At 39.0% G+C, this 12626-nt stretch overlaps 1 protein-coding gene across 1 annotated transcript in view; it reads right to left on the bottom strand.

The window, feature by feature from the left end:
* The window catches only part of LOC141111320 (uncharacterized), a 71633-nt gene extending 59069 nt beyond the window's left edge, over positions 1-12564 (bottom strand). Inside the window, exon 1 of the mRNA XM_073603507.1 lies at positions 12448-12564. The gene's annotated coding sequence lies outside the window, so the exon portion shown is untranslated. The remainder of the gene's footprint in view (positions 1-12447) is intronic.
* Between the last annotated feature and the right edge of the window lie 62 nt (positions 12565-12626).

The following is a 12626-nucleotide window of genomic DNA, read 5'->3' as shown; positions in this document are numbered from 1 at the left end:
GGAATAGGGAGGACTCTGAATAGATAAAGCAATTTGGGTAGAATAGTCATTTTGATTGCATTAATCTTCCCTATCCAGGATAAAGGAAGTTGCGACCATTGTTTTATTAGATTTGTGATCTGTCTTAATACAGGAGGATAATTGGTTGAGAATAAGTCAGAATGAGATGCTGTTAAATGAATTCCAAGATATGGGATTGATTTTTCTGCCCATGTGAATGGGAGTGCAGCCCTAGCCGGGATCAATTCCATGTTTGTGAGTGAAATATTAAGCACTAGGCATTTCTTAGGATTAATCATAAGGCCGGATAGGGCTGCAAATCCATCAAGAGCTGGTATTAAGTTAGGACCAGAGACCTGTGGTGATGATAGAAAAAGTAATATATCGTCTGCAAATATATATAATTTGTGTGTAATACCTCCTACTTCAATGCCAGTTATAGTTTGGTTTGTTCTGATGTATTAGGCCATGGGTTCGAGTATAAGGGCAAATAATAAGGGAGATAATGGGCAACCCTGTCGGGTACCTCTTTCGATATTAAAGGCTTCAGATTTGTATCCAGCATATTTTATATAGGTTTTGGGTTTATTATATAATACTTTGATCCATGTTAAAAAGTGGGGTCCAAAACCCCATTTTTGTAATGAATATTGCATATATTGCCAGGATACTGTGTCAAATGCCCTCTTAATATCGAGAGATAGAAAACATAAAGGGATTTTCCGTTTTTTAGCAATATGTGCCAATAACACTGCCCTGCGTATATTATCGCCTGCCTGTCTATTTGGCATGAAGCCTACTTGATATCTATGTATTAATTTTCCTATAATGCTATTGAGGCGTTTTGCTATTATTTTTGCTAATAATTTAATATCGAGGTTTAACAGAGAGATAGGCCGATAATTCACACAGGAAGTATCATCAGAAAGGGGTTTTGGGATCATACAAACAATTGCCATTAGTGTTTCTTGCCGAAAAGAATGTCCATCTAGAAGTTTGTTAAAAGTTTCAGTGAGAATGGGAGAGAGTATTTCTGAGAATGTTTTATAGTATAAAGCCGAGTAGCCGTCTGGGCCTGGTCTTTTGTTAAGTTTTAGGTCTTTTATGGCGTTAGCAACTTCATCTATAGTTATAGGCTCATCCAAACTGCTTTTTTGATTCTGAGATAACTCAGGTAAGGTTATTTTTGAGAAGAAGGATTCAGCCTCTGTAGGATTAAATTCATTGTTTGTCTTGTATAAAGTTGCGAGATGTGAGTGAAATTTATGAACTATTTTAACTGGATTACAAGTGTAAACATTTTTTGATAATTTCAAACGTATTGGTTTGAAAGATTTGTTAGTTGAATTTAATGCCCGAGCCAAATATGTACCTGGTTTGTTTGTATTCATGTAGAAATTGTGTTTGGAGCGTTTGAGGGATTTATCAACTGACTCAGTGAGAAATAGATCGTATTCCAATCTAGATTTTTCCAGGTGAGATTTTGTACTCTGAGATGGATTATCTTGAAATGATATGTAGGCTGCATTAAAATTGAGTTCTAGTTTTTTTGCTAGATTTTTGCGTTCCCGTTTAAATAGTGCCATTTGTCTTTGTATTGTACCACGCAAGACAGGCTTATGAGCTTCCCACAGTGTTATTGGGGAGATGTCTGTTGTATTATTAATTGATATGTATTCCTTTAAAGCTTGTTCAATGGCCATCTGATGTAGTGGGTGTTTGAGCATTATGTCCGGTAAGTACCACGTTGGGTCATGCGCTTTTGGTATGGCTGAGGCTATAGTAGTGTATACTGCATTATGGTCAGACCACGGAATCGGAATTATATCTGATGCAATAATTTCTGGTATCATTCCTATTGTTAGAAAAATATGATCTATTCTGGTGAAGGTTTGATGAGGGTGCGAGAAATAAGTGAATTTCTTTTTCATTGGGTTACTTTCTCTCCACGAATCTACCAGATTGTATTTGGAAAGAAGTTGAGAAAAAGGTAATCTAGAGGTTATTTTGGATGGTGTAAAAGGTGATTTATCTAGAAATGGGAGGAGGACCTGGTTCGAATCCCCACACATTATCACTGTTCCTATTTTGTGTGTATTAATCACTTGTAATATATGTGAGAGGAATGGTGTAGGTTGTTTGTTAGGAGCGTAGTAGGAAATCACCGTGATTGCTGTATCCATTATATAACCCATGAGTATCAGGTATCTACCTTCTGGGTCTTTAATTTCTGATGATAAGGTGAATGGTGTGGATCGGTGAAATGCAATTAGAGTTCCCCTTTGCTTGGTACAGGCAGAAGCCGTGTAAATTTGTTGATAAAAAGGAGAAATATATTTTGGAGTAGAATCTTTGGTGAAGTGTGTTTCTTGGAGGCATACTATGTGAGCCTTTTTGTTATGGAAAGTACGGAAGGCTTTGGTCCTTTTTTGAGGGACATTTATTCCCTGAACATTCAGGGAAAGTATATTCAGTGGTGCCATGGCAATAGATCTAATAGTTTTGACTTACTTTTTGTTATGCAGAGCTGACTGCGCAGATCAACCTGTGTGGACTGAAGAGATGAATAGATAGAAAAGAAACCAGTGAATTCTGGAGTAAAGAGTAAACAAAAAACATATGAGATTAGATGATACATTGTATAAATTATTTTTTGCAAGTAATCACAATTTACCCGTGAAAGAGAATAAATATCTCTCTCAGGGGAATAAGTGCCTTCGTCACACTCCCACATAATATGGTTGGGAGAATGAGGAGGGCTAATGGGGGTACACGGATCTTCCGCTTACAGGAGAGAAGTGCTATGTCAAAAGACATCAAAATGATGTTTCATTAATTGGAGTGCAGAATATAGTTTTTGTTGAAATTATTTATTCCAGGGTGGTTGTATATGGTTAGTCTTGCCCTAGGCTAAATAATTCAGTTAGAAAGGTACTATTAATAACTTTGGTATTGATGAAGATAGTTTGAATTATTTTGGGATTTTAACCCTTTTAGAGTAAACAATTACATATTTTATTCATATGTAACTGTTTAGATATGTTAACTCATAAAATTGAGGTTGTATTGCTTCAGATTAGAATAAACAAAAACATAATTCTAGGAACTAGTTAGGTAATAATATATTTGTTTTAAGAAAAGAAAGAAAAAGCTTCCATTACTTCTGGATTATTGAACATATTTGTCCTAAAAAGTAATAAATCTATTGTTATTACCTGATAATATATAACTGAACAAGAATTTCCTTATTTTACTTATATATTCTAAGGCTATATGAATCAGAAGTAATAAGAAATATAACTGGAATGTAACATGATCCCACACAGTGTGTGACTATCAGAATGCAGTTACATTCAGCTATAAATACAGGTTTTTTTTATAGAGAACCATCTCTTAGTATAATAAATGAAGAGATATCAGGAAATAGGATGTCAGTCCATTGAATCTTCTTGGTCCATGGATGATGTGGCATAACGGCCTCTTTTGTGAGAATGATGATTCCCATTATGTTCTGAAATTTTCTGGGTGCTGCCTGAAGGTGAAGATGATGCCATTCTTCTGCGTGTGGGAGTGTTGCTGCTTGTGGGTTCTGTCAGATTTAATTTTAAAAGGGTTTGTTGTAGTTCATCTGCTGATCTGCTTCTGTAAATTGTACCTTGGTAGTTAAATCTGACTGAAAAGGGGAAGCCCCATTGATACATAATGTTGTGGCATTGCAGTTCCATTAGTTGGGGTTTCATGGATCGTCTTTTAGTAATAGTAAGTTGGGATAGGTCAGCAAAAATTTGATAATTGTGTCCTTGAAAATTAAGTTCCTTTTTTTCTCTTGCAGCAATTAGTATTTGTTCTTTCGTTCTGTAATAATGAAATTTTGTGATTATATCACGTGGGGGTCCATCTTTCTTTTTGGCTGTGAGGGCTCTGTGTACTCTGTCCAGTTCTAAACGTTCAATAGGGATATCTGGCTTTAGTTCTTGTAATAGAGCAGTAATAGTAGATTGCAGGTCTGTCACAGTTTCAGGTATTCCCCTTATGCGCAAGTTTGAACGTCTGGCTCTATTTTCGTAATCTTCAAGCTTAGTTTGAAGTATTAAATTCTCTTTTTTTAATTGTTCCAATTCTGTTATATTTTCTTGGGTTGTAATTTCAATTTCATCCATTTTTATTTCTAAGGCTGCGGTGCGGTTTCCCAGCTCTCTTATTTCTTTGGTTAGGCTTTTTGTTATTTGGTCTGAGGTTTGTTTTAAAGCCTTATGAAGCATCTTTTCAAATTGTAATAATATTACTGGGGATGCTGAGGAGGCTTGTGGAGAAGTTTGTGAGAGGATTTGTTCTGTATCTGACTCAAATGGAGAGTCTTGCTGTGACATTTTCTGTCTGTGAGAGCGCCCTGATGCTGTATCTTGTGAGGTGACTGGAGCTGCTTTAGTTGCAGTGAGTGCCTGTGATCTCTTTGTGAGGTGATTTTTATTTCTGCCACGGTTTCCTCCCAGTACCATATTTCCTGCCCAAACTTTCACAGTTTGTTCCCTGGGGCAAAAAGGTTCAAATGGATACCTTTTGAGCCTGCAGGCTCCGCTTTGTCCTTCTCTTCTCTCCTCAGCGGTGTGGAGCTCTAACAATGCATGTCTGCTCTCCAGTTTTTCTTTTTTAATAAATCTGCAAAAATGTCAACAATTCTGTGTTTTTCTGTCAATATGGGGTGCTGTGTGTACATTAATGAGGAAAAAAAATTAACTTAAATTATTTTAGCAAATGGCTGCAATATAACAAAGAGTGAAAAATTTAAGGGGGTCTGAATACTTTCCGTCCCCACTGTATATATATATATATATATATATATATATAATGTTTGGGGGTTCTAGCAAAAAATACAGATTTTAACTTGTAAGCAACAAGTGTCAGAAAAATGCATAGGCATTAAGGGGTTAATCAAATATCCAGAAAAAACGCACAATATAAATGTTATAAATTCAGTTGCAGTTCAGTGAGTAAAAAAAGTATTTGATCCCCTACCAACCAACAATAATTCTGCCTCCCACAGACTGGATACATGGTGTGCTCTTGTGGTACACAGATTAGTCCTGTCAGTTTAAAGTAATTGTAAAGTCTCGTTTTTTTCAATAAAAATAACAAACATGTTATACTTACCTGCTGTGTGCAGTGGATTTGCACAGAGCAGCCCAGATTCTCCTCCTCCTTACTGTCTCAGCCAATCAGGAGGGAGAGAGTCATTCATGGACATCGCTGGACAGAAATGGGGCTCAGGTATTAGGGGGTGCTGGGGCGGCTGCTGTACACAGGATGCATTAAGATAGAAAAACCTTCTGACTTTACAACTCCTTTAAGAAGAAGCTCATAACGACAAAACGTTATGTGTATAAAAGACACCTGTCCACAGAATCTTTTTCTTCTATTCAAACCTCACCATCAAGGGCAAGACCAAAGGACGTCAGGGACAGGATTGTAGACCTGCACAAGGCTGGAATGGGCTACAAGACCATCAGCAAGAAGCTTGATGAGAAGGAGACAACTGTTGTAGTAATTATTCACAAATGGAAGAAATAAAAAATAACCATCAATCGCCCTCGGTCTGGAGCTCCATGCAGGATTTCGCCTCACGGGGTAAGGATGATTATGAGAAAAGTGAAGGATCAGCCCAAAACAACACAGTAGGAGTTTGTGAATGATCTCAAGGCAGTTGGGACCACAGTCACCAAACAAACCATTAGTAACACAATACGTCGCCATGGATTAAAATCCTGCAGCACCCTTAGGGATTCCCCTCCTCAAGAAGGCACATGTACAGGTCTGTCTGAAGTTTGCCAATAAACATCTAAATGATTCAGAGGATTGGGAGAAAGTGGTGTGGTCAGATGTGACCAAAATTGAGCTTCTTGGCATTAACTTGACTTGCCGCATTTGGAGGAAGAAAAATCCTGACTTAGACCCTAAGAACACCATCCCTACTGTCAAGCACGGAGGTGGAAACATGATGCTTTGGGGCTGTTTTGAAGCTACAGGTACAGGCCAACTTTGCCGCATTGAGGGGCCAATGGACGGGGCCATGTATTGTAATATCTTGGATAAGAACCTTCTTCCCTCAGCCAGAACACTGAAGATGGGTCATCGATGGGTCCTCCAGCATGACAATGACCCAAAACATTCCACCAAGGCTACAAAGGAGTGGCACAAGAAGAAGCACATTAAGGTCATGGAATGGCCTAGCCAGTCTCCAGACCTTAATCCTATAGAAAATGTATAAAGAGAGTTGAAATTTTGAGTTGCCAAACGACAGCCAAGAATCCTTAAATATTTAGGGAAGATCTGTAAAGAAGAGTGGATCAAAGTCCCTCCTGACGTGTGCAAACCTGGTCATCAACTACAAGAAATGTCTTACCTCTGTGCTTGCCAACAAGGGTTTCTCCACCAAATATGTTTTGCTTGGGGATCAAATACTTATTTAACTCACTGAACTGCAACTAAATTTATAACATTTGTATTGTGTGTTTTTCTGGATTTTTGGTTGATTTTCTGTCTTTATCATTTAAAATACACCTATGATAAAAATTATAGACCCTTTGTTTCATTTTCCCTACCATATACATATAGTAGAGGTTTTTCAAATTTGACTACAAAAGTAAAAATACACTTTAAAAGAGTATGTTAACCCTAACTTTAAATTTGAAAAGTTGGTTACTAATCCATTTAGTGCCTCTAAAATCTCTAAGCAATGTCTGTAATCTATAAGCCTTGGCTCACACAATGAACCACATATGGATCGCACAGGAACCGCACAGCATTCCTGTGCAATTCACATGCGATGCGATTTGAGCATATTCACTTTGATCTATATAATTGTACATAAAATGCACGTTTCATCTTTCTATAAGTGTTTTCCAGTGCCAAAAGCCAATATAAAGAAATAGTAGTGGTAAAATAAAACACTTGCGGGTTTAACCAATTTTTTTTTTGTATAATTCTCCTTTAACCGCTTCCGGACCACCCCACGTACATTTACTGCAGCGGGGCAGCCCGGCTACGCAAAATCATGTACCTGTACGTGATTTCTTCTTCCTGATCTGAGGTGCGTGCTGCGCCGGAGACCCGCTCCCGCTGTGATTGGACACAGTGGGAGCCAATTAGTCCGGTGGACCTGATGACCGGCAGGAACCCACCAGGAACCCAGCGATTGTTCGGATAAACAAGGCCGATAGCCGTTCTGCTAATAAGAAAGACTGTGAACCTGTGTTTCTGCTAAGCAGGAAAACGGATCTCTGTCTTCTTACAGTGCAACCATCCCTCATACAGTTAGAAAGCACTCCCAGGGAACACATTTAACCCTTTGATCGCTCCTGGTGTCAACCTTTTCCCTACCAGTGCCATTAGTACAGTGACAGTGCATTTTTTTTAGCACTGATCACTGTATTGGTGTCACTGGTCCCCAAAAGTGTCACTTAGTGTCAGATGTGTCTGCCGCAATGTCGCAGTCCCGCTAAAAATCACTGATCACCACCATTACTAGTGAAAAATATTTAAAAAAAATACAAAGTCCATAAAGTCCGTTTGTAGACGCTATAATTTTTGCGCAAACCAATCAATATACGCTTATTGGGATTTTTTTTTTACCAAAAACATGTAGCAGAATACATACTGGCCTAAATTGACAAAGAAATTAGATTTTTTACATTTTTGTATTGGATGTGCTTTATAGCAGAAAGAAAAAAAATTGTTTTTTTTTTTCAAAAATTCTTTGTTTATAGCGCAAAAAATAAAAAAATGCAGAGGTGATCAAATACCACCAAAAGAAAGCTCTATTTGTGGAAAAAAAAGGACATCAATTTTATTTGGGTGCAATGTCGCACGACCGCGCAATTGTCAGTTAAAGTAACGCAGTACCGTATTGCAAAAATGCCTGGTCATGAAGGGCGGTAAACCTTCCGGAGCTAAAATGGTTAAGGGGCGTGGCAGGGGGCGTGCCCTAAGCCTACATACTTTTGTTAATAGGTGTCCCTCGTTCCCATCTTAAAAAGTTTGGAGGTATGCGAACAGGTACCCTAAACACACTGTGTTTACAGTAATATAATAATGTGACCATTTTTAGCACTATACAACGTAGGTGATGTGGTGTGTTTCATGCCTCCCTGATATCACTTGTTCCCAATAATCAGTTATTGTACCCACACATGTGGCAACATTAAAGAAAAATGATCAGACCCCAGGTGATGTCTCTTTAGACGAAACGTGCCGGGACGAGCCCTTCTGATGTCATTGCATTACCCACAAACTTCAATTTTAAGCGCTTGATCCACTTTCTAAATGTGCGGGTTTCCAACTCTCCTTTGATAAACTTTACGTTTATACGGATTCACACTATGTGGAGTATTTTCTTTTTTGGTCATGCTATTTTGAACACTTGAGAGGATTTGGTCTGACAAGTTGGCTGCTTCTGAAGACCGCTTCTTGGTGACATCACTTGACCACTTGGATTGCCCTACAACTCGATCTGGAACTCAGACGTGGAGGTCCCATATTTTGGTGGCTGCACCATAAGCCTTGTTGACTCACTGAGCATATGCCCATTTGAGCCCTCTCACTCCAGTAAGCCTCCTCACTAACCGGTGGTGGTTCTATTGTCTGTGTCCTCACCTCAACATTGATGTCACGTGGAATCACACTTATATTTACACAATTTCTTTTCACCACTTATTTAAAGACTGCTATGTTTATTTTTTCAAACAACTTTTGTATGATGGCACAATGACTTTAGTTTGGGTGTGAATTTCACAACTCATTTTCATCATTATTAGTTTTTGTGGTCATTGCACAGTGTACATTAGTTTGTATAGATATTAGTGTAGCACTAACTCACGGTGGAGCTGCTGGTTTAAGTGGGTCTGTTACCTTCACTCTCCTCCCCTTGGTTTCACCGGCTCTGGGTCTACGGGTTCTGTTGAATTTACTTCTGGACGACACACGCACCAACACTGGAGTACGTTTTCAATGCTTTATTGAACAAACTTTAGGAAGTGAAAAATTGGTAAAAATACCTACTTGCGCATATGGAAAATTAATTAGTTGGGGAGCAGCACGTTATAATGGTAAACAAGGAAAAATAGGAAAAATAATTAGCTGTCTAATTACAAACCGCGCTCCTATGCTAAATCACTCTATGTAAAACAACATATTATAAATAAAGAAATCGTGAAAATTGTGAAATAATATCTGCCAACTGAATATTAAATAATCATAGTGAAAAATAACAGGCAAAAAATTAATCAAATTAATCAAATGTGCAAAATTCAAAGAAAAAGTCCACCATTATTATCCAATGTGTACGACAGATATGTGTCAAAATAGTGTTCAGAAATTAAAAAATTGAAAAACAGAGCTTCTGGGTGGATAGAACTTCTAGACAAATCTTTCTTGGGTACAGCAAAGCATCAAATAGTAGTATTCAATCGCCATCACCAGCCACACAGCCTACTCACCAGATGGAGGTGACTCCCATGACAGGAGTCAGATACGCTTCGGGGTCAACCAACGAGGCTTCTCCCGGTCACGGCCAGGTGTAGATGCTTGAACTTAGGCGTCTTGATCAGCGCTGAGGCTACTTGGATGCATGCGACAGGACCTCCCAGGGTAGGTCACAGAGACCGTAGATGTTTAGAATTAGGGAGAGATGAAATGAAAAACTCCCATGGTAAAGTAAGCCAAAATATTTATTTAAGCTAAAAATGGCTTAAAACTGCATTCCCCACATTAGGGTACAAGCGGGCAAAAATACAAACAGAAAAAGCAGGAAATCAAATACGAGCGGAAATGGCGTGTCACGTTCGTTTTACGCCATTTCCGCTCGTATTTGATTTCCTGCTTTTTCTGTTTGTATTTTTGCCCGCTTGTACTACTATTTGATGCTTCGCTGTACCCAAGAAAGATTTGTCTAGAAGTTCTATCCACCCAGAAGCTCTGTTTTTCAATTTTTTTAATTTCTGAAAACTATTTTGACACATATCTGTCGTACACATTGGATAATAATGGTGGACTTTTTCTTTGAATTTTGCACATTTGATTAATTTGATTATTTTTTTGCCTGTTATTTTTCACTATGATTATTTAATATTCAGTTGGCAGATATTATTTCACAATTTTCACAAACTTTAGGAAGTAGCAGGAAAGAGGCGGGAAACTTTCAGGAGAAACTCAAATATCTTCTTATAGAATCTTAGCGACAAATGTCCTGGTAGAATTCAGATAATTAGGTGGAATGAGCGCCCCTTGTGGGACACACTCCTGGCTCGTCTGGATAGGCCTCTCTCACTGGTCTAGCAGCCAGCACACAGCACGAATCAAAAGTCTCTGCCACAGACTCGTTTGGGGGGGGTAAATCCGTACGATCCTCTGCCACAGGATGTATCAGATTTTCTCTGCAGTGAAAGTCAGTCACAGTGCCTGAACCTTTAAGCCGAACCGGCAACACTATGCTGTAGTTTACTTCTTTTGGATACGTCCTTCGACCGAGTCACCAGGCCCCTCTATAGACCAGCACGCTGCGTGATCTCTCCAAGACGGGTCCTCCTGGGATCTCCTCGGCCGTCCAGCTTCGTCACACAGGACCGACATCTCAGGACCACCTCCACCGAGCTTGTCTCCGAGACAGAGGAGCATCCATACACTTCGACACGTTGCCTTTCCAACACTGACCAGTGATAACAGCGACACCCACCGGTCAGCACGGAAGCACACACAACGTCAGCCAAGCTGGAACAGAGGCAAACTTTTAACCTTCCTAACACACAATTTACTAAATTTACCTAACCTGCGGTAGATTGTAAATCTACCAGCGCTACATTAGACATGTGCAATCAGTTTCGTAACGAATCGAAATTCGGCTGAATTTTCCATCTTTCGGACATTTGGATGTATCCAAATGTCCAAATAAAAAAATTACGAATTTCAAATAATACGAAAGAAATTATAGCAGATATAACGAATGAATGCGACATGATTCGGTAATTCGTTAAAGAGCTAATGAAACAAAAAGTCAACTCAAAGTACATCTTATGCCCCGTACACACGGTCGGATTTTCCGATGGACAATGTCCGATCGGAGCGTGTTGTCGGAAATTCTGACCGTGTGTGGGCTCCATCGGACATTTTCCATCGGATTTTCCGACACACAAAGTTGGAGAGCAGGAGATAAAATTTTCCGAAAACAAAATCCGTTGTCGGAAATTCCGATCGTGTGTACACAAATCCGACGGACAAAGTGCCACGCATGCTCAGAATAAATAAAGAGATGAAAGCTATTGGCCACTGCCCCGTTTATAGTCCCGACGTACGTGTTTTACGTCACCGCGTTCAGAACGATCGGATTTTCCGACAACTTTGTGTGACCGTGTGTATGCAAGACAAGTTTGAGCCAACATCTGTCGGAAAAAATCCTAGGATTTTGTTGTCGGAATGTCCGAACAAAGTCCGACCGTGTGTACGGGGCATTACAGTCCAATCAGCTGATTAATTTTGTGCTGGAGGTTGGATTACTGGCAAAGTGCATTCCTGAGAACTGTGAGTGAGAAGGGTGTTGTATTGTATTTGAGCAGAGGAGAAGAGATATTGTCATTGTGTGTGTTAATAGATTCAGTAAACAAACAACTTTCCAAACTACGAATCATTATCACGAATCAATATACATACATAAATATCGAATTTGAACTAATATGAAAGGAATTATAGCGGATATAACGAATGAATTCGACATGATTCAAGATTCAGTATAATGAATATCGACACTCTAGGAATATTAACGAATTATCCGAAAACTAATTAACATAACATAATGAATATAACAGGACGAAATTGTGTATTTTACGAATGACAACGAACCTAAACTAAACGAAATTTATGGTTGTGCACAAGTCTAATAGATATGCATTTCCATGTTTTGAGCGCTGCACATAATTTCATTTTTTACTTATTAAAGAAAAATTATCAGCATGGAAAAAACCACAGAAAAGGCAAGTGTTCTGTAATATCACAAGACATGAAAAAATCATTGCCATCGACAATTACATCCAAACTCTGAAAACAACAGGAACAAATAAGAAGCACTGAAGATAGCTGGGTTTGCTGTAAGGTGCAGAGTGGTGATTAATTCACAACAAGAAAAGAAAGCGCATCGGCACTTTCCAAAAAGAGACTTATGGCCCCGGCAGACACCATGTATCCAGCAATAGACTGCAATGTGAATAATTCTATAAGCAACAAGCAAATACAATATGATGCAGCATTCTCTTTTATTGCCAAGAAAATCACACCAGGTACTCTGAATTATTAACAGGTCGGAGTGGAATAAGTGAGAGGATTTTGCAGCAAAGCGAAAAAAGGTCAGCAGAATATATCAAACAGATATTACGAGGGAGTAACTCATGAATTTCCCGCACTTACTAAAATCCTGGCTGACACTCCCAACAGCTGCCGGAGGAATAGTAAGTGCCTGGTGGGCAGGAAAGGTAGCAGTCTGTCTCGCAGTTGAGATGGTGCGTTGGGGACTGGCAAAGGACACCTAAAAAAAAAAACAAAACAAGAGAACTTTACTTCAAAAGGAAGATGCAGGCACCAGGCGC

Source organism: Aquarana catesbeiana, linkage group LG10 (genome assembly GCF_042186555.1).
Source record: "Aquarana catesbeiana isolate 2022-GZ linkage group LG10, ASM4218655v1, whole genome shotgun sequence".
Classification (NCBI taxonomy): Eukaryota; Metazoa; Chordata; class Amphibia; order Anura; family Ranidae; genus Aquarana; species Aquarana catesbeiana.
The sequence above is the reverse complement of the archived record's forward strand: the minus strand, read 5'-3'. Positions and strand labels throughout refer to the sequence as shown.